The sequence below is a fragment of the Symsagittifera roscoffensis genome, chromosome 9, assembly GCF_963678635.1.
Source record: "Symsagittifera roscoffensis chromosome 9, txSymRosc1.1, whole genome shotgun sequence".
NCBI lineage: Eukaryota > Metazoa > Xenacoelomorpha > Acoela > Convolutidae > Symsagittifera > Symsagittifera roscoffensis.
Genome location: NC_087070.1, coordinates 10,162,884 through 10,186,720, shown reverse-complemented (window position 1 = coordinate 10,186,720; position 23,837 = coordinate 10,162,884). Strand labels below are relative to the sequence as shown.

Here is a 23,837-nt window from a genome sequence, read left to right as displayed (position 1 = left end):
AGCCGTCTGACAATCAAAGGCGATATGTCAGGGAACAAAATGAGTTTGTAAAACTTTGCCCCAACAATCTCAAAATCAGATTCGTAGTTTTGTCATAACCATGATACGATGGCTCACAATATATGGATCACTTAAAGCACAGACGTGAAAAAGTCGTTTCTCTTATCGCACCAGATACGGCGATCGGTTTGCGGATCACATCCGAAAGAGGCAAATGTAGCCGTTGCAAAACTATGGCGACTCAGAGTTGCTGCATATGGACTGGTGGGAGATGCAGTAGACTGGTACATGTTGATCATACAAAAATTAGAAGACAGCATACATGAATGCAATATGACTCACTTTTACGCTACAAACGAACTTCAGCAAATACGAGCAGTGAAGAAGACATGAAAGAAGATGAGAAAAGCAGGAGAATAAAACACAAAACTCAATATTTCAAGAAGCCAGAAAAACTACAGTTCTAGACATAGTAAACAGACATTCTAAACAGATCTCAGGACAACATACCATGTGAGACAGATGTCAGATGTGGAAAGTGCAGAAACATCAGCAGGAGAAACAGAGGAGACGGAGGAAGACACGATTGAGGAGAAAGGAAAGTAAACGAGGAGCGAAGATTAAAGAATTAGAGAAAAAACAAAAACTGCATAACTTTTTGGGCAAAAAAAAAGAAAAGAAGAAAGAAAACTTACGTCCCTAAGGCATTTGGCTGCTAGCCTATTCTTTGAAATTTTGTGAAGTCTTCGATGATACTAAGTAAGCAGTAGACTGTAAACGCCATTAGAGTTATTTGATTTTAATGTCACAACTCCAGTGAGGCCTCAAGAAATTGAAAACTATGATCTTGACCTACCTCTAAAAGAGAAAAAACAAGATGAGAAAACGATAGCGTTCAGTGGCGAAAATACAATGAAAATGGAACCTGATCTAAACTACATTTTATTATTCGATAAATTAGATATTTTACCACTGTAAAATATTTAATATTAACCAATCATAATCCATCCAACTAACAACCCACTTATTTGTAAGTGCTGAAATTACTTGTAGTTTCAGCACCAGAGAGATTTGAATTTAACTTAGAAATTAGTTGCCTCTCCAAGAGAACTTCAGCAGTTGCAATAAGCCAGTATACTCTAGATCTATTGAGCCTAGCAGAGATTAGTTAAATACCCTGAGACTAGTAGATATAAGAGTAAGATTAGGATCGGTATTAGACTAAGAAGTTGCACGAATCTATCCGGCCGAAAATAAGATAGCGTGACGAGCAGACAGTGTACCCTATCCGAAATTACTCTATGAGTTAACCACATCGGTTCTAACTCATCTGGTGCGACCATAAGTCTCGAATAAGACCTTAATAGCTTAGAGCTAACCAAAAAATTGATTAGAATTTAGACAAAACATTTTTAAAATGTTATACGATAATAATTTAATCGAAATGTCTCTACGACTCAATAGATCAGAGCCGATATTCCGAACGATAACAGAACTACCCGGAATTGGAAGAAGACCTCGAACAAGAGACGACATACGACAAAGTAGAAACTTACCAAATAGTTTTATGATCGTACGGCAAAAGCCAACACAAACTTTTATATTTAGAATCTTATTAGCAATGAATTTAGATTTTCATTTGCAAACATAAAATTTTGAAGTAAATCTTCATGATTATTTCAGGCGCTAAATAAAATTATTAATGTACAATAACGATTGATAAAAAGATCTCAGATCGTTCCCTTATTTTCTGCAGTAGTATTTAAAACATATTTGAAAAATATTTATTGAAAATAAAAATAAAAATTAGTAGAATGACAATAAATAGTTAGTAATTATAAACCATCTTGTTGTTCCAATTTCATCACCTAAACATAACAGCAATCATAAGCTCACTAACATCATTCAAAAACTAAATCTTTTTATCAAATAAATTTAAAATATTTTAAATTTATAATCACTTAATTTTAAATTAGATCATCAAGGCTTATCCTTGGATCTTCATAAATTTTCTATCTCATTAAGTTTAAAATCTGATCATCAAGGCCTATCCTTGGATCAAAAAGAACAATTTTGTTCTCCCCCGCCCACTTAGCAAGTGTCTAACGACCTCAAACGTCGATTCACTATCCAACCTTTTCAAAAGACCCAGGACTAATAGAAATTTTTAAATGAAACTAACCATTCAAATTAAGCTAAACAGTGAAAAACTTCGGTTATTAATCCTTCACTTGAACCCTCCTCTTACCAGACCCAGGATAGATCTTAGACTTAGTAAGTTTAAACTAGTATCTAACGAATTACATGCGTTCTAATCATACCTGAACCTTGTGGATCGATTTACTATTCTCCAACCCTTGAACACAATCACTACCCCTAAGTATGATTAAGTAAGTTAACACCTTAACTTAGACTAGCCACGAGAAAGTAAAAAATCATTCTCCGGAACTGATATACTTTCCCAACCCTGAATAAAAGACCCAGGTTAAGCTAACCAAAAAATCGTAAGCACTGACAGTTTAGGAAAAAACAAATCATTAACAACTTCTTGCATCCCTCATCCTAAACCTTATGTCATTCAAAAATTTAGGGAACAAACAAACAATCGTTTCACACAACTGTGAAATAGATAACCAAAAATACGATCTTGTAATCACTCCACATACATACACAAACAGTTGGATACATTCGAACAAAACGACAAACATTAAAAAAGAAAAATTGTAAACAAACAAAGACAAATCACACGAAAAAGGTTTTCGAAAATTAGAAACACATTTTCTGAATCAGAACCCGACAGTTTAAATGAACTATACAAAATAAAAGAATAAATAAATAAAAATTGCCCCATTCATGATCAATAATATTTTTCCGACTCAGAAACAATTTCAAATTCATCAAAAAGAGGAAGAAGAAGAATAAAAAAGCAAAATAAGCACAAACCAGTACACCAGCACAAAGAATCAACCAATTAGACATATTGATAGTTACATATTAACAGTCATCAAACGAAAAATTGAGCCACACTCGAAGTGACGAAAGTCCAGATGAAAAAGCAATTTTTCCCTTTCTTATAGATTCACTTGATAATAGAGGACAAACACAATTTTGTAGAAACTTACTTGTAAATTTGTTTGAACCAGGAATCAGTCCATGCAAAGCAAAATTCCCGGATGTAAAAATCAAGAGACATATTATTGAACAATATTTGAAAGACATATGTAATCTAACACAACAATACGGAATCTACACCATAGAATTCAGCACACCAAATACAGCCCATCGTGAATATGTAATTCAAACAGACGATATTGAATTAGAATTTTCAAAAGTATTCATAGAATATATCAAAAGCATACAATATCATAATTCACAAAGAGCAAATTCCATATTCACTAACGAAGTTTTTGCAATAATATATAGTTATATATCTATATTAGAAAAAACAGAAGTTCAAAGTATATCACCAACCGAAACATCCAAACAGACAAAAGTACGAAATGAAATCACAATATTTTTACAATTAATCCGCAAAAATTTTACCAAAGATGATGTTTCACAAAACACTAGACATGATTTACAAAAGATTTTAGCATGGTTTATAATAGATTATTTCACCCACAATTTAGATTTAATTTCACAAACAAGAAAAAATTTCAGACCTCAAAATACCAATGACGACACTGTCCTTTCAGAACAATCAGATTACGTTTGGGACCCTGAATGGTCTCATCCAGCATTTCTAAATATTCCACAATATATCTCAAGTCAAGCAACAAGTACAATATCTTTCCACAGAGATTATGTAAAAGTAATACCATAAACCATTGACGCAACACCATTAAATTATAATACAATTTTTACCAGATACACGAAATAACAGCTTAAATTCAACAGTCATACATAATGAAAGTCTCAATGGAACCAGAAATCTTACACAACAAGATATTCAAACACCATCACACTTCATAAATGAAGAAATCGTCCAAACAACAGCAACAACTACACAACAATTTATTTCACCAATACACCCCAATCTGACAACACCAAGAAATACAAATACATCACTAACACAGGTAACCTTACAATCAACCGTTAAACCTTCGGTTGCTCCAAAATCTTCACATATGGACTATCAAACGTATAGACCAATGACAATACCGTCAAAAACACGAAAAACTTTCACAAGAAACACTTTTGCAGAACACAATTATAATTATGCACACCACTCAAAAACAAATCAACCTCCCCGAAAAACTACACAAAATTTAAATCACGTATGTTCCCATTATTGGAATCTTCCAAAAACATCGAGCAATTCAGTAAACTTTCCAGATAATTCACAACCTACACAGGATTAAAGTGAAAATTACCCATTTTTTCAACAAAATAAAAATAAACAACATACACCATATAACACAATTTATTTATCATCTGATGACGATGATTATCATAAACCAGATATTTTTGCACCATATACTAAAAAATATTGCACACAGATATACAAAATCCACAACAAATGCATATACAAAACCAACTTGACACACAATCTTTGCAACCAATACAACCACAAAACCCAATGTTAATGCATTCTTATCAACCAACCCAAATGAAAAATGAAATACCGCTTCCATATCACCTTCAGCAACATGAAATCACAAAAAATCAACTTTCAAATGTTTCACAAATGCCAAATGCCGCAGAACCACTAAAGATGACTATGAATCCATACCTCATAGGTGGATCATCAATAACATCGAATAAACCATTAATGGCATTCACAGGAACAGACCCTGTAGAAGATTACCTAAATGCAGTAACAGCAAATTTATTTTTAAATATAGGACCCGAACCAATTAATACACCACTCCACCAAAATTGGATACATAGACGCACAGCGTTAATACAAACAACACTAGATGGCGCAGCCCAAAAATGGTTCTCAGTATTACCCATAGAAATAAAATCAGATTGGAAAAGATTCACACAACAATTTTCAAAAATGTTTGGTTCTGAAAGAAACAAACAACATCAAAGAGTTTTATGCAACGAAATAGGCAGATTACCAAATGAAACAATTAAACAATTAGCAGTACGAATCAAACACTAGTTGGAAAAGCATATTCACGTAATACACATGACTACAAAAACACAAAAATGACAGAAATTTTAATGATGACCTTAACACCTCAATTAAGGAAAATAGCTATAAAAAAGAGAGCATCTCATCCCTCAATTCGAGAACCAGATTTAGATTTTCGAAAATTTGTAGATAAACCAGAACAAGCAGAAATCACGATAAAACTCGAAGAAAAAGAAAATTTAAAACTACAATATGTTAATCGGATTGAAACAAATACTACACAAATAAATAACATACAAGAATCAGACACAGACCTGATTGAAAAAATCACTGAAATACTAAATATCTACGAAAAACATCCAAACTTTAAAGGCAAACCATCTTTCAAAAAATGGTGTAATTATTGCCGCCGATACGGACACAGTATTTCCGAATGTAGACAAAAACAACAAGACAATCACAATAAACCTCAAAAGCACAATGAACCAATTAAATCATTCTATCAATACATGAAAAAAGACCAAAATCTAACAAACAAAATTATATATAGTAACAACAATTCAGAAAAAACCACTTCCAAGCAACTCAAATTTTTCGAGAAATCAATCACCATATAACTCAAGTTATAGAGGTAGATCACCCGAACGAGGAAATACACGAAATTTTTCACAAAATAGAAATAAACGATCGAATAGCCAAAATAACCAAAATAACTATTCACGATCGAAATCAAACACAACAAAATTTGTTTCTGGATCCATCTCCATTCAAACCCAAGGAATAGACCAATAATCAATCACGAAACTCATCAAACAACAGAAATAGAAACTATTCACATACTAGAAATAGAAGTTATTCTAATAATCGAAATCAGAATTATCCAAACAATAGATCAAGGAAAAATTCATATTATAGATCAAATTATCACAGATCAAATGATGATTATCAAAACAGATAACAAAATAATTCACAAAATCGAAACTCAAGTTACACTAATCGATACAGAAATTATTCCCAGTCACCACATAGGAATAATAACCACTATCCCGATTCTAAACATCGATACAGAAGTAGCACACCAAAACATCAAAGACACATTAATCAAGTGCAACAAATGAAAAAACAACTTCAGACCCCCCAGGTTTTGATGACACACGAATTACAACTAAATCATATAAATTGTGAATCATCAGGTACTGAAAGTGATACAGATAATACCATCTCTGTAAATATGATAACAGTCAAAAACAACCATGAACCTATCACAGATGAACAACCTTTTACTTCACATATCTATGAAAATCAATTGCAACTCCTTCACAATTACTATATTGGACCCATTAATAATACACAAACTACACAAGAAGTAAACGAAATTAACACGGTAATTGAACCCGATAAAAAAGATGAAACACAATGCTCAAACACAAAACATATTTATCAAAATATACAAAAAAGAAACCTAGAGATAACACTTGGACAATTCCATTTCTCTTAGAGAGCCCAAGAAACAAAGAATTTCAACCACCAAATCTTGAAATTGATTTTTTAATTGACTCAGGAGCAGAATCAAATATAATTAATATTCCCACATGGAATGAAATCAAAACATTGCATCCAAATTTAAAACTTCTTGAAACCTCTAGTAAATTAGCAACAGCACAAGGATCAACATTAGTAAATTATGGAAAAATCCAATTACTCCTTCTCCCCACAAGAACAATGGAACAAAACAAAATTTTCAACAAACCATTTAAATAAATATTTCATATTACTGATATTAAACACAATATCATTGGCATACCATTTATATCTAAATATATACCAACAATCAACATCCTAAATAGTAAGATCCATATCAAAGATAAATACACAAAAACAAAAATACAGCCCTAACATTCTTCCAAAGATTATACAAACAACCACCATTTTTTTTCAAAATTTTATCCCATTTACAATCAACAACGGAAACACCTGAAACCACTATCAGGAATTATATATAATTTTTCAATAAAACAAGTTCACCAGTATAACAAAAGTCAAAACAAACAACAACTTTTTATGTCAGACTTCGGATTTAAATCTATCCACAAGTTTTTCAAAATTACAATCTCATCCATAAAACACTCGAAAAATACGAATTCCGACATCATTTCATTACACGTATATAACAATACACCATATCAAGTCACATTACCCTTAGGATTTTTAGGATATTGTGAAACAAATGCTACAATTTCACCTATAAATGAAATAGCCTACCGCGTTAATAATATACTCCAATTATTAGATATTTGTCAATCAACAATTCTTGATGAAGAATTATCCATCCATAAATAATATAATAAGTAATGAAAAACGAAACACAGATTATTTCACAAAAACATCATATATTAAACCAACATTCAATATAACAAATTACACAAAAGAGCAACAAAAATTTTTAACAAGGTTTAATTTTGTACACTCACAAACTACACAATTTGAATTTGATAAATTAGCAAAAAAACTGTTAAAATATTCAACAGTCTATGCAAAATAAAAATTTGACGTTGGAAAAATTAGTTCATCACTACACCTTCCGTTAAAACCTGAAGCAGTTTTCAAAAAACAAAGAGCAGGTAAAGTACCGATTCACTTACACGACAAGGTAAACAGATTACTTGACATTTTAAAACAATACGAAATTATCTCACCAGTAAATAAGGAAGAACAAACAAAAAGTAACACCTTTATCAACCCTGTTATCATTCTAGCAAAAGGTGAATCACCAAAAATAGTTTTAGACGCTAGATACCTCAATTCACTAATTGACGAATCAAAATGCAATTGGCCTATTGAACCCATACAAGTTATCTTGACAAAGATAAATGGTAAATATTTCACAACCGCAGATATGAATAGTGCTTATAATCAAATGCCGCTAGATGAACAATCACGACGTTTAACACAATTTGTTATTGGAAATCAACAACATGAGTTTAATCGCTTTTTCTCTGGAATATCCATAGGACCAGCAGCTTTTTCAGCTTTTATGAGTAAAATTGTTAGACCACTAATACTCAAGAAAAATGCAATCACATTCTTAGATGATGTTTTCATGCAATCACAAACTAAAGAAGAAATGTTTACAGTTTTAGAACAGTATCACAAAATCCTTCAGAACGAAAATCTGAAGGCAGCTCCCGATAAATCACACTTCTTTTTAACACGCGTTAAAATTTTAGGACATAATATAGAACGAGAAACTATCACTCCATTAAAATCACGCATTGATGCAATTCAAAAACTTCAGCCACCTTCAAATAAAAAAAATCCAAGAATTCCTTGGAATGTTGAATTTCTTAAGTAAATATGGTTTACAAAATGCAATTATACTTAAGACCCTGCTATAACATCCTCAGACAACAAAATGCTCAGACCACTGAACATCAAACACGTTTTGAAGAAATTAAAAAGCTTTTGACAGAACAAATTTCAAACACAATACCAGATCCAAATCAACCATTCTATGCAATGTGCGATGCTTCAAATTTTGGCATCGGCGCAGCATTGCTACAAACACATAGTGGAACAAATAAAAGAATCTTATATCAGCAAATTCACGATTATTCACACAAGCAGAGCTACGACTCTCAACTCCAATGAGTGAGTGTACAGCTATAATTTATACACTCACAGAATATGAATTTCTGATACTTGGATCAAAACACCGAACAGTTCTATTCACAGATCACAAACCAATTATATTTCTCTTTACACAAAAACCAAATCCAAATCATAGAGTTTATAGATTTCAATTAATTCTAATGAAATTTTCAAACTTATATGTAGTTTGGACAACAGGAAAAAACCTTGCGTTACCAGATACATTAAGTCGAAATACGCCACCTGAATTACTTACACGAAAAACTACAGTTGAAATACCACAAAATATTAAATTTTGTCTCGCAAAAGATGAAACATCAACCCGACTAGAATGTAAATATGCAATAAAAACTGATATTGATCAATCACAAATAAATAATCTACGACATTTTCCACTCTACTTAGATTGCCAAAATAATCACTACGAAGTTGATTTACTAGGCACATCCACTTTTAAAACAATTCCATACTCACAGTGGATAAAAAACAATACTCAACAAAAGAGAACAAAACAACACTTGCATAAAAAAGACCTTTTTCCATTAATTGAAAAAGAAAATTTAACCGATAAAATAAATTTATCAGGACCACAAACAAACGATTCAAAATACTTATTAAATCAAGTTTTTGACCTCCATGACCCACTTGACACAATTCCCCTATCAAAACTAGAAATTGACAATATTTTTCTCGCTCCAACAGATAAAATTACACTTGAACATTTATAACATTATCAAAATCTCGACAGAGTAATTAGTAAGTTCTCTGCCTTCCTTTAAGTATGATATTAATAGCTTTTAACATCTCACATACACAAAATACAAAAGGACACTCCGGATCAGAAAAAACATACTCGAACTTTACACAAAATTTTTATTTCCCAAATGCACCAATTTGGATAAAAGTATTATGCAATGATTGTATGATATGTCAATTGAACAAAACTTATCCATATCAAAAACAAATAGCACAAAAACAAGATTTTAAAGGACAAAGTTTATATTTTAACCATCGCATTTCATTCGATACAAAAGGACCAATTTCACCATCCTCTGAAGGAAACTCCTACATTATGTTCATTGTTGACGCATTCACACAATATGTAGCACTCAACCCAGTACCACATTGTAATGCTTATTATGCTTACACAACGCTTTATGAACATTGGATAACTAAATTCGGATTACCCGAAATCTTAGATACAGACAACGGTACAGAATTCATAAAAAATGAAATCATCACACTATGCCACTTATACAACCTCAAACATAAACCACGTAGATCTCATGCACTTTGGACAAACGGTTTAGTCGAAGGTATGAACCGTTCATTACAAGAATATCTCCGATGTATCATAAAGGGAAATGATACAAAATACACAGAATGGTCAGCAGATGTAAAATTATTTCCCTTAGCATACAATTCACAAATTACGACAACTTTAGGAATGTCACCATACAAAATGGTTTTTAATCGAAAGCCACGTAAACCAATTATGTTTACAGCAAATGCCCATAAAAATGCACAACGTTATTGCCAACCAAATAAAGACTCAATTTGTTATAACCTACCTTTACACACACATGATGAAGACCATTTTCATCACCCACAATTTCTTAAATTAGCCTCCGGCACACACGCCGAATGGATTTTAAATAGAGATAAAAAACACAATGAAATTTACCAAAAAGTAGCGAAGAAATTGTTACAAAGGCAAAACATTAACGACCAAATTAATTCACGCTTTACACCAGCCACAGATTTAAAAATTGGAACATTTGTCTGAATACCTAACTTTAATACGCAAAAAGGAATCTCTAAAAATTACAACCCCTTCCAAAAGGACCATACCAAATAATTGCCAAACCCACTGACGTAACATATAAACTCACAGATTCAACTAGAAAAGAAATGGTTCAACATCGCAACAATCTATTGCCCTACTACCCAAAAGAATACGCACTACGCGAATTAACTCAATTATATTCTTTCACAGGTTTAAAAAATATTCAAAATCATCCACATACAGAAAAAGAAATAGATGAACAAGACAACGTACATCATGAAAATCAAAATCTAAAACAAACCAAAGCTAAAAACAATCAAAAAATACCAGACCCAAAAAGACCTCAAAAAGAAAGAAAGAACAGGAAAATAGTAGAAAAAAATTTACCGCAAGAACAAAAAGAAAATTCAGAACATAGGGAATCATCACGACTTAGAAATCAACCACGTAAAAATAACAAAACATTCATTCCACAATCTAAAATATTAAAGAAAGTTGAATTTCGAAAACAACTTCGATTTTAAAAATTAATAACGGATCATTTTGAACTTTCATTTTTCAAGATAACATGCTGATAAACACGCAACAATTTTAGTTCAGATTCAGCCAATAGGATTTACTCAAATCCGTCACCTTCTATATCTCTAACACCAACCTATTAGCCGAAAGATATTAAACTCCAGGCATATCTATAACTATAACTTTACAACCTCGAGGCCAAAAACAAATAACTCGCTAAAACTTGACAACTAAAATAAATACCATCATAGTGTTACAACCCTCCCCTATCTAATAACGCAAAGATCAACAATATTTTCCCAATTCAGACCTCAAAAACCCTCCAACCAAAAATGGCGAATTAGGCTAATGTAAAAAAGGACCATAATCATTTGGCCTACAGTACAAATATTTCAAAAATACCCCAGATCACCCGACAAATAAAAATAAAGCAAAGAAGACCTCCCGAACACCATAAAATTTGCCCCCAACAATTTTTCACAAAACTCAACCCACTTGTCAAAAAACCAAAAAATAATCCGACCACACTTGAACCTCGCCCCAAACAACAAAAAATATTCGAAGAAGAAATCATTTCTTAAATGCTCTTCTCTGAATCAGTCAATATCTTAAAAAATACAATCTCAAATCTTTTAATAAAATTTTTCATACTATTCAAACTTTTGTTCATATTTTTATTCAAAACTTTTGAAGCTTTTATAATCATTTTAATAATTTTTTGCAATATTTTTTCAGTTTTTTACTCCCTATTTGAAATATATCTCCAACTTTCCCAAATCATTGATCATATTCACAGGTACGATAATTCAAAGTCTATTTAAATGATACGAACAATTTTTAGTAGAACAGATATTTTTGTTTACTATTTGTTATAATTTTCATCACATTTTTATCATCCCTAATACTGACAATGTGCAAATGTGTAAAAAAAGGCAATAGTCATATTTGCCTTAGCAACAATCCTTTTAATTCTTTTCATCAAAAAATACTACAAAAAACATAAATCTTCCCACTAGAAAAAACCAATCGGACACTTTCAAAAATTGCTAACCAATAATCACAAAATCAGTCTTCACCGACATCATCCCAAGAAAACTCAGCAATACCCACAACTACCCAAAACCCCCAAACACCCACAGGAATTTCTTTTCAAGATAACCCATACACTTTTGAAGAACGACACGCTCGCTTATCCGAACCATTAGAACCAGTTCAGCGACAGGCACCCCTAAGTGAACCAACATATAGTTTGTACCCCACATTACCACAAGACTTAAATAGAATAAGACACATTAGTCAAAATCAAAATACAATTGAAATAAATAGACAGATTATACATCCACGAAGAAATAGAAATTTTCAAACCCCTAGAGTTCATTTTGATATACCCCAGTCACCAACAACAACTACTTCAGAAAATTCAAGTAGTACATTGCCAGAAACTCCCACACTACTTTCACAACATAGCACCTCAAGTATACCCTCAGATTACTTAGGTTCAACACCAACATCTGAACAAATACGTGAAAATCCCTTTAACCCCCCAATCCCACCGCACGACTACCATATTGGGCAACACACTCATATACACAAGGTGAACCAAACTTAGTGAATGATCCAATAGATATCTCTACTGATACAACACTATCATCGTTACCAGAAACATTATCACTACCGTCAACACCATCATTAAGTCAAATTTCACCAACACTTTTCCCTTTAAATTTTCCAAATAACCTCGACGCTAGATATCGGGAACAACCATCAACAAATATCCCTTTACGACTAGATTGGAATACATTCGTAGCACTTCCACCATTATTTGAACAACATCAAGATAGTAACCGACTCCACAGTTGGGCACTCAACAGACTACAATATAGACAAGATATCCACGAAGATATTCGTAAGCACAATATTCAAATACCTCAACAAAATAGTCTCCAATTAAAATTTGAAATCTCGATCAAACTTAACAAAACTGTTCAACATCCCTACCCATTAAATCCACCAAATATAACAGCTCAATTGCTACCGCCACCATTTATAACAACTGAAGTATTGAATAAATACGATAGATATACAAAAAACACAATTGGTTACATCACATTTTATAACCCATACTCAGGTTTATCATACACATGTATATTCTAAAAATATTAACATTTCAACACATTTTTTTCTAATATTTTCCGACCAAAACACAAATCCTTGTCCTCGAATAGGACCCCAAGATTTATTAGTAACACATTATGATTGTGAAGAAAACGAACAAAAAACACTACACAAATATGCAATAAATCAAGTATCACAATGCGAAACAGAACCACAAGCTATAGAAACTACAAATGTAATGGCAACATTGTATTCAAAAGCCCGAGTAACAGCAGTCACAGGATATAAGTTTACAGCAACATTTTCCAACGGAAATAAAAACCGACTTGATCACGAGTCATTTTACCAAAGTAATATAGAACGACTTTTACATCTAAATCCCGATGATTGTAAAAACGAATTACTCAGACTGAATATCACAAGAAATAAAAACACAGACAGAAAAAGAGTAAATTTCCAAGTCTTTGCCGATTCTGTACATCAAGCAGAACTTGAACGATATCAAGGACATATAAAATTAGACGAAAAATACCCATACAACGGCACACGAAAGATTAACTTACGACATACACGATAAACACTGGATACCACACATTGGAATAAATGACCCCTCTAACTGCAAAGCAGACACAAAAAAAGGATATCAAGAAAAAATGTTCTTTGATTGGAAACTCGAAAAAGTACAACTCACACGAGATCTATCTGATAACACAATGATCGATCAAGGAATTAGACTACCTTGCAAAAATGATCAAGGTTTTTGTGACCCTACAAGAAGGACACAAGCACGCTCGAATGATAAAATTTCATGAAAAACAATTTATAGAACCAATTCCATACGAACAAGTAAACCCATCCCGAAAACAAAGTAATGATTTTAGAAATATCCATGATATAGAAAATAAGTTAACACGTTTCCAAATCTATCAAGAAACAAAATTTGCATGTAAATACAGAAATCCACTTTATAAGACACAATACTCTGAAATACTTGTCGAATACGAAAAAGGTTTCGACATGATCACTGGAAAAACAAAATTTAACCCTTTTGCCACAAGTCATCCTATAAATGAAGGAACATCATACATCCCAGTTAACTTTCAAAAAAGCACAGGTCAACCTGGTGGAAAACTAAAACCATATGACAGTAAAAGCACGATCATATGACGTTTACAAGAACGATCACTAATGAATAGCACCTATTTTGGTAATATTCATTATGATATTCACTTAGACATGAAGTTAGACTATACAATTAGGAGAATTTTTCAAGAAATGTCACTTTCTGAATTAGAAACACTTCATCAACTATGCGAATTGGAAAAAACACAAATCCTACAATCACTCGCACTAGCAGTACTAAAAATACCTTACGAAGGATACTTATTATCAGGAAACAGATCAAATTTTCTAGATTACGAAGGAATTATTTTATGGTTTTATACTTGCACCAAAAAAGTATCACCACTTAATGTTTTTGAAGACAAACGTTGTTAAAAAAGAATTCCTATATTCTATAAAAATAAGGTACATTTTGTCGATACACTTTCAAGACGAACGTATTTTTGGGATACCGCAGTCCCATGTGGATCAGAAAATAGCCACAATGTACTGCAATTAAATCCTGATGAAGATAAATACTGTCTACTTACACCATACGCTACATTAATGCAATCACTCAAAAAAATTTTACCCAAAAGCATCAGAGCTATTACTCGTAATCCAAATATTGATTTACAATCAATTGGAATATATTCTAAATCTGATATCCAACATCACATTAGAACACCACAATTTCAGGAATTATTAACACAAATGGACACAATACAAAGACAATCAATTGACCAGAATTTAAGAAAATTTGCCGAAACCGCAGGATTTGCAGACATTTATACACAAGACTATAGCGGATATTTTAAAGATATTAAAGACTACATATAATTAAACGGTGGAAACTACAGACCACAAGATATTTCACCTATAAATATTTTCAGTTTTGTCACCTTAAAGAACGAAATTTTAGCTTTTCTAGGATGGTCCTATTACATCTTAGAAAAATTAACTATCTTATACGCCATGTTTAATTTTATAGGATTTCTTTTCTCACTATTAAAAGGAATCTATAACACATGCGCTATACACACACAAGTTAACTGACAAGCAAGTGTAGCACGTATATTATTTGCAGGATTTTTTGGAATTTTTTCATCATCAATCAATAAAATACTTCTAGATGCACAAATAAAAAAATATAATGCAAAAAAATCCACAAGACAAAACACATATGACGAAGAACATAATAATGTAGATATAACACCCACTGCACCACAGATACCACCCCTACCACAAAATCATCCATTATCACTAATTCCCCGTAATTTCCGAAACCTAGCAATCACAAATAATCCAAATTCTAGACCAAATACAACACAAAGTCCCATCCAACATATAATGACACATCCTTCACAAAATGATAATACATACGAACAAATTATAGAACAACCCCACACCACCACTTTTCAGTCTCAACATAATCATTTTTTTAGCCCACGATGAGCCGACAACTTGGATCCCTCCATCGCTCAAATTCCCATCCAGCCAACCTCCAAACTCAAATCCCAATAATCCCACTTTTTGCTTTCCCACCACCCGATTTTCCGATTATTAATATATCATCAAGCACGAATTCTGATAGTAACTCAGATATTTCAGTTTTACATTCTATCTCACAATTTAATAACTCTAATGTAGAAACCCCCGACGAATTTGCAGACTCCGAACCATCTCCCTCTACCTATACCCAGACCAACTCCTCAGTTTTTTCAAAACCCCCTTTTCAACCAATCCCATCAAATTATCCACTCCCATCCATTTCCACTCCTTCATATGCTTCCCAAGTGACCCCAACCTATTCTCCACTTCATTCCAACAGATCATATAATAATTCCCCAGATACCCCCCCCCCCCAAATTTCCCAGGAGCTCGATAATTTTATTACTTTACAACAACAATTAATATACCCCAACACCCTCACAATACATCAACTATCATCCACAAAAACATCCTCAAATCCATCTACCCCCACACCCTCCTCAGCTTACACTCCATCATTGGCACAATCATCCACATCCACCGAAACATCTACTAGCACTCACCGAGCTTATCGCACTTTTAAACGAAAATTTCCAAATCACCCATTCCCAAGCAAACCCGGAACAGCCCGCGAATATATTAATCTCCCGCAACACACCAACACAAAAAATTTTCTTGAAATCACCTTACCCTCATTTCCGCAATATACATTAAATACACCTAATAATACTAACGACACACGCAATTTTGTCGATGAACACGTTTTAATGCCAACACTTCATTGGACAGCTTATTATATTTTGACTAACCCCCTTTGCCTACCACTAGCTAATACTCATGACAGGATAGAAAAGAACAAACACATGTTATATAGACTCACCACAACACTATCACCTCGACAATTTACTTACGTTGCATATAAAAAATTACTAAAAACATTCACTGCACCCCGAGCTAACGAATTTGCAATAGAATACTACGATCATAATATCATCCGCCCTAATCGGGATCAATTTTTAGATGAAGACTGCTTCGCAAACCCGCAACTAACAGAAAAATTTTTCATCAAAACATCATACGTATTCACACTTAATATTTTTGATAGAAAGAATGACCACATTATTTCAGAATCACTAGCTGATATTCAAGCATACGAGAGCTTCTATGATAAATTTCAGTTATTTTCACTAACCTTTCACTTTCTTTCACCACAGGAACGCGATTTGCACTGTTCCCACGATATTATGTTACGCACTAAACAAACGCACACATATACATACTATCGTTTCATACAAAATCATTTTGATTTACACACCCCATTAAGACAACCTCACCATCGTTTTCAGTTTCTTAACTCAAAGTACTTGTCACCATTTTCCCCTAATTTTACATATTGCATTAAAGATACTAACCTCCACGGCATCCTCCGCAACTATGACCCAGTTACCCAAATGTATATATTCTGTCCCATCACAAAGATTTTCAATGCCGAAGAATCCAGACCTTTCCTTATCCCGCATGAATTTATCCAGCCTATTGAAATACCCATATTAGAATTCATTCACACTACTAAATATAATCAAAAAATATATAACCTCATCCAAAGTACACCTTACGAGTTTGCAGTAGGCACCGAAGAACTAAACACCATTTAAACACTTCAATTGCTTTGGCCACTGCTACAAACTAAAAACATCATACGCATACTAGCCAAATTACTAACAACATCAGATATGATTCACGACATCTTCCCCCACGGCTTTTTCCCAGAAGATTAAGGTAAGTATGATTTGAAATACTTTTAACTAAATTTAAATTAGTACTAACCATTTTCTAAAAATGTTTGATTTATATTTCTAGTCTTCACACCACTAGCATCTACAAAACAGAAAAGAAAAAGAAAAACACAAACTTGTTCAATTATCTTAAAACTCATTAATTTCTAGCACTAAATAATGTAGTAATTTAATTTATAATTTATTTCCCCATGAAGCAGTAAACTTAGTTACGATGCAACTTTGTAATTTTAAAATTCGCCAAAAACGCAGTAAAATTCAAATTCTATGCAATAAATTGATAAAATGAGAAAACAGTACTAACTTTTTCAATATTTTCATTCATTCGCACAAGAATTCTATCCAAACTCGCACAGCTCGCCCACGAAGAATTGTTTAAATAATGATTTTAAGTTTCAAGCTTTCACTATCAACAACTCGATAACAAGTTTCAAACTTTCATTTAACCCGATTGGAAAGGAATTATACACTAAACCAAACTAACCAACGCAGCTTACTAAACACCACAAATCATAAAATAACAGCATGACTAAGAAAAGAAAACCAACGGTACCCAAACCGGATTAAATCAGTTTAAAACTGGATAATTTATTATTTTGAAGACTATTATAAAGTCTAAGAAAGAAATAATAAAACACAAAAAAGTCGCAACACAAACCCATACCAAAAACAATTTGATTTTTGAAAAAAGGACACAACCAAAGAAACATAAGAAAAGACCAACATAAACCCAACATAAAACGTTATCACATAACAGGACCTCTCAAAGAATCAGCATAAAATCATACTCCCACTCCTGGCCTAACCCACCAGAGAGGACGTCCTGAGCCTGCTCTATAGCCGGCCTAACCCACCGCGCTACATCCACGCTTTGTGACCACACTTCTATTTTTAATAGGAGGTACTCATGGGTGAGTAACTCTTCGAAATAACCAAACTAAAACAAAACGCTTTTGTGAAAACGACTAACTAAATTCATGATTAAAAAACCGAATTAACATAATTTTATAAAATGTAAATCATACTTTGCAGTATATAGATCATACACAACAACAAAGACGAACATCCAAAGACCAGATGATTTCATCACACTCGAACAAAAGAATGGCTAAATACAACCGACATGCCGTCCACAATCACAACTCAAAGGATTTAGAGTACGACTTGACTTCGTAGAAAAGGACTTCATTGAACTAGAACAATGACCACCTCGATGTTCAAGTATACGTACAGATCCGAGTTACAAGGCATCCCTTCCACACACGATCTTCACGCCATTCCCAGACGAGGCTGCACACAAAACAGTTCTCTACTAATACAGAAAAAACTGACATAGCAAACCATTTTGAAATCGGATTGATTTCATTGGGGATCACAGTCATTGTCGAATGACGAAGAAATAATTTCCTGTCCATAATTCCAGCGTCCTGGAACGTTCTTCTTCAAGAGGAACCGGATAAGAAAATGATTTTCGCCAAATACCAACGTTCATCATCCATCCTTCAAATTGCAGAGAAGAAAGATAGTTCTAAAAAACTCTGTAAACCCCGGATGGGTGGAACTTGATCTAAACTACATTTTATTATTGGATAAATTAGATTTTTTACCACTGTAAAATAATTAATATTAACCAATCATAATCCATCTAACTAACAACCCACTTATTTGTAAGTGCTGAAATTACTTGTAATTTCAGCACCAGATAGATTTGAATTTAACTTAGAAATTAGTTGCCTTTCCAAGAGAACTTCAGCAGTTGCAATAAGCCAGTATACTCTAGATCTATTGAGCCTAGCAGAGACTAGTTAAACACCCTGAGACTAGTAGATATAAGAGTAAGATTAGGATCGGTATTAGACTAAGAAGTTGCACGAATATATCCGGCCGAAAATAAGATAAGGTGACGAGCATCCGAAATTACTCTATGAGTTAACCACATCGGTCATAACTCAAAAAGAACAATCACCTTATTTTTCACTCTTGAGTTAAGCTTCCTTAGTGACGTTTTTCAAATAACAGTTCTCTCTACAACTCAGCCAAATTTATTCTCAATTTTCTGTACTTTTTTGCTGTTTCGAACACAGAGTTTTTTTTGTTCAGTTTAATTTCCGATTTGTTAATGTTTTTTTTTAAATTTTTTTTCGCGCAAAATGAGATTGATCGAGCCATATATGAACACTTTTCAGACGCAATTCTTCGAAAAGTTTTCACAGTGTCTAGAACATTGGCTTTGAACATTTGCTTCAGAAAATAAGATGTTTTAAAGCTACATAATCCATCAATTTTTCTTTTCACGGTGCTCAACTTATGCTTCGATTTTTCTGCCTATTAGCAAAGATGAGTAAATTGAAAACGTTTTTTTTTTTCAGTTAAGTTTATGTGTCAATGTTTGACTTCAGAAAACTGAAGAATCACAATTTTGCGAAATCCGCCCCTCCCCCCCCCCCCCCCAAATCCGCCCCTGGTATCTACTAAGCTCGATCTGTCCTTTTATTCGTGAAAAACTACAACTCTTATAAACAACAGAAATTTCGTGCATGAGCAATAATGTCTTTTATTAAAAAATACTTCAAAATTCAATAAATAAAAAATACACAAAATGTAACTAAAATTTCAATTGGTGCATTCAAACGTACCAAAACTTTATTGTGATTTTTTAAATTCAAGTTCTGGAAGCTAAGATTATACGTATAGTTATGTACATAAGATGATTCTGCTGATTTTCAACACATTTTACTCTGGTCTAGTGGTTTTCGGAACACCATCAAGCCCCAGGTGAAAAGTGTTGTCGAGTGTGCATCGCGCATGAAGGCAAACTCGCGGATTCCTCGTTTCGCATAAGACCTGAAACATTTAAAAAGCTTAAAACTTACAAAAAGTTTCGGCTCTTTTCCAGTCCCCCCTTCAAATTCAAATTCAAATAATGCAATGAAATTTGGCGTGGTGAAAAAATCGACAACTGGGAACAGATTTGTTCTTCATATTTTACAGCGTAACATCACGCATTTAGCCATAATAACACATAAAACAAACATAAAACTCGGTATTTTGAAAGGAGAGAACCGGAAAAGAGCCAAATTTTTGACAAAATTAATAATTCGACCAAATTTTTTAATTGCATCCTAGTCACAGTTTGTTTCCTACCGCATATAATGATTGCACGCGTCTTCTGGTTTGACGTCCTCTACGAAATAGAAGCCGCCTGGCCGAACGTAATCGTAAGCTACATTTAGCAAACTTTCCTGTGCTCGAGGCTGGTGCAAGGAGTCGTCAACAAAAATATTCACGTTTCCAACGTGATCAAACATTCGCCGCGTGCTCTCCTTGTCAGAAATATTCACCACAAAAGTTTTTATACGTTCTTCTTGGAATAAACTCTTCGGGTTGATATCTGCTCCAAAAATTGACGAGTATTTGAAGTAATCTCGCCAAGCTCTGGTGGAGCCGCCAACGTGTAAATTGGACAACTGTTATGGGTTATTTTCCAGTTCGAAGGCAGATTGTCTACAGTTTTTTAAAAGAAAAAATGAAGCAAATTGACTTATGATTACTTTTCTAACTTCAGAAAAACAAAACAAAACAATTTTCGCGAATCTTTTTAGATCCAACTTTTTAACAATCATTTTCATCTTAAACATTAACTTGTAAAAACAAATTTACAACGTTGTTTTTATATGCTATAAACTGTTTTCGCAATTTCTAAAATTGGTTTTGTAACTGTTGTGTAAAAGAGCTATTGGAAAATGTTTGCTGCTATAGCTACTTTTTGTAAATTTTTTTCTTATCAGCAAACAAAAACTTCGCTGAAGTGAGTTCAAAGTGTTTTCAAAGTGAAGACTTTCGAAGTGTTTTTTAAACTGGAAAACTGCCCTTTAAATATGTTTTGTTCATTTGCGATTTGTAGGGCCCTGTTTGAGATCCCAGTCCAATTTCCAAAAATTTCAGATGACGGTTTTTGATTGGTTTTAGAAATAAGTCATAATAGTCTGGGTAATTGTACAGAGCACACTTGTCTGACCCCAAATTGTTCATTAATTGACACAATGATCCGTCATTTTCTTTCCCGTTTTCCACGTAGTTGTTCACCACTTCGGTTGAAATGTTTTCATTCATGCATCAGATAACTAAAATTTTTTATCTGTAAGAATAAAATTCATCATTTTCTTACCAATTTTCTATAGAAAAAGTAATCGAAGAATTTTAGCTTCCCAGGTTTATCATCCTTTTCGCAACAAAATGTCTAACATTAACCAAATCGGAAATCATGCATGCTCCAAATTTTTGACAAACTATTTAAAAAAGGTATGTCGATTTTTATAAGTGGATTCCAATAGCAAATCCTCCTGAAGTATCTAATTTTATTAAAAATTGAAGTTAAACTGAAATCTATGCTCTCAAATATTAGATATCATGAGCGAAAACACCAACTTTTGCAAATGTGACTATTGGGCCCATTGATGCACACATATTGTTGTCGTTTGAGGTTCGAAACTACCTGATTGCAAGACTCAATCGCTCTTCGTAATCCTTCCTCATCATCTCTGAGTACTTTGCACTCAACTTGGATTTCATTTTCGGTTACTGGCTTCGAAATAGGCGTTGATGAATACGAGCTAAAATAACTTAAATATGTAAATTTTTCAACAGCCCCCGAAATGATACTAAACTTTGCTTCAAATTTTTCTTTGTAAGTCGAAAATTGGTTAATTTTTATAGCATCCAAATTTTGAATTATGATCAAGGTTTTACCATATTCGCTTTGGTCGTACTAATTTAATCAAAATTTGAGTGGGGGAAAACGCGCATAAGCTGAACTTACAAGAACTCGTATAATTTAAACCAGGTTGCAAATGCGCTTTTCCGCCAAAAAGCTATGAACAGAACAGCTTTTGTTCTGGTCCTTTAATTTATTCAAAATGCCAAAACCCTTTTTTACACTGGAGTTTTTTTGGAATTGTTGCCTCACATCAGGGGCGGATTTAGGGCGGGCGGGGGGGGGGGGGTGGACGGCGTCTTTTCCTCAGGGATTCGACCCCCTGCCGACCCCAAGGGTCCCCTTTTGGTACTGTTTAAGAAATCCACTTTTGGCCGACCGACCCTAAAGTTATTTAAAAGGCGCCTTTGGCGCGCCAATATATACTAATTTTGAGGGGGAGCGCGCGCCGAAAAAACGCAATTTTTTGGTCAACATTTCCCAAAAAGTGACTAAAAACGCCTTTTTTGGACTGTTTTTCAAAAATACGGCGCAGAAAATTTGGCCAAAACAGGGACTAAACTGTGCTTAGGAAGAGCTAGAAAGATCAATTCGGTCGACCTAAAAAAAAGATCGACAAAATTTTCGAAAATTGTTTGAAAATCCGCCACCCCCCTCGAGAAAATCATAGATTCGCCCCTGCCTCTCATTCAAACAATTAGACAAAACTTTAAGCTGCATGGATTTCTTCATGGAACTATCAATACCTTAATTTAAACCAATTTTCTGAAACAAGAGAAGAGAACATTTCATGAATTTAAAAAAACGGCAAAAAAGCTCCGATAAAATTTGAAATACGGTGCAAAACAGTAAAGACTAACCTGTTTATAATTACTGGATTTTCATGCGCAATTATCCAGCGACTGCAAATCAGAAACAGAAACGTAGAAATTGCCGCACCAGCAAAAAAGAACTTTGCATTTTCAGTCTTTAGCCTGGTCATGAAATCTCTTCAAATGCGACGATAAAGTGTTTTAATTAAAAAAAAATTAACTTCCGTAAAGTTAAAATTGGTTTCCGATTTCGGTTCAAGCTTTGAAGAGTTTTAATAATTTATAAGGAAGCTTAGACAGCCGCGTTTAAACATGCATTGGTCAAGGAGCACGTGTAACATATGGTATAGCTGAGAATGTTAACAAAAACCAAAATTAAGATTTTTTTTCAAATGATGCAAAACAGTACTACAAGTTTCAGAAAATTATTCGGTGATTACAAATGTAGTTAAAAACATTAAAGCGTTTTTCTGCAATTTTATTTACTATTGAAATCAGTTTATGAAATTTCTTCAAATGCGACGATAAAGTATTTTAATTGAAAAGCTCAAAGTTGATTTACCAAATCAATTCAAGCATTTGAAGAGTTTGATTAATTGATAATGAAGCTGAGACAGCTGAGTTTAAATATGTAGCGGTCAAGCACTGGATCGAGTGTGAAAATATAATTGATATTGTTTCTGGCTCACAAAGACCAAATTTAACCTTTTTGTCAACTGATGCAAAAAGAGTATTACAAATTTAAGAATATTATTCTCTCATTACAAATGAA

At 33.3% G+C, this 23,837-nt stretch overlaps 1 protein-coding gene and 1 long non-coding RNA gene across 3 annotated transcripts in view; one reads left to right on the top strand and one right to left on the bottom strand.

The window, feature by feature from the left end:
- LOC134854554 (uncharacterized) overlaps window positions 1-23,837 on the top strand; it is a 245,060-nt gene that overhangs the window by 107,588 nt on the left and 113,635 nt on the right. The window contains exon 1 of one of the 2 annotated variants that reach the window (XM_063870860.1): window positions 9,341-9,351. The exons of the other annotated variant lie outside the window; for it this stretch is intronic. The gene's annotated coding sequence lies outside the window, so the exon portion shown is untranslated. Of the gene's footprint in view, window positions 1-9,340; window positions 9,352-23,837 lie in introns of those variants that run through there. 2 annotated transcript variants of the gene reach the window in all.
- On the bottom strand, window positions 21,416-23,594 carry LOC134854578 (uncharacterized). The gene is made up of 3 exons (XR_010164413.1): window positions 23,114-23,594; window positions 21,968-22,152; window positions 21,416-21,627 (listed from the first exon to the last, which is right to left on the bottom strand). It is a non-coding gene; the product is annotated as an uncharacterized LOC134854578 (long non-coding RNA).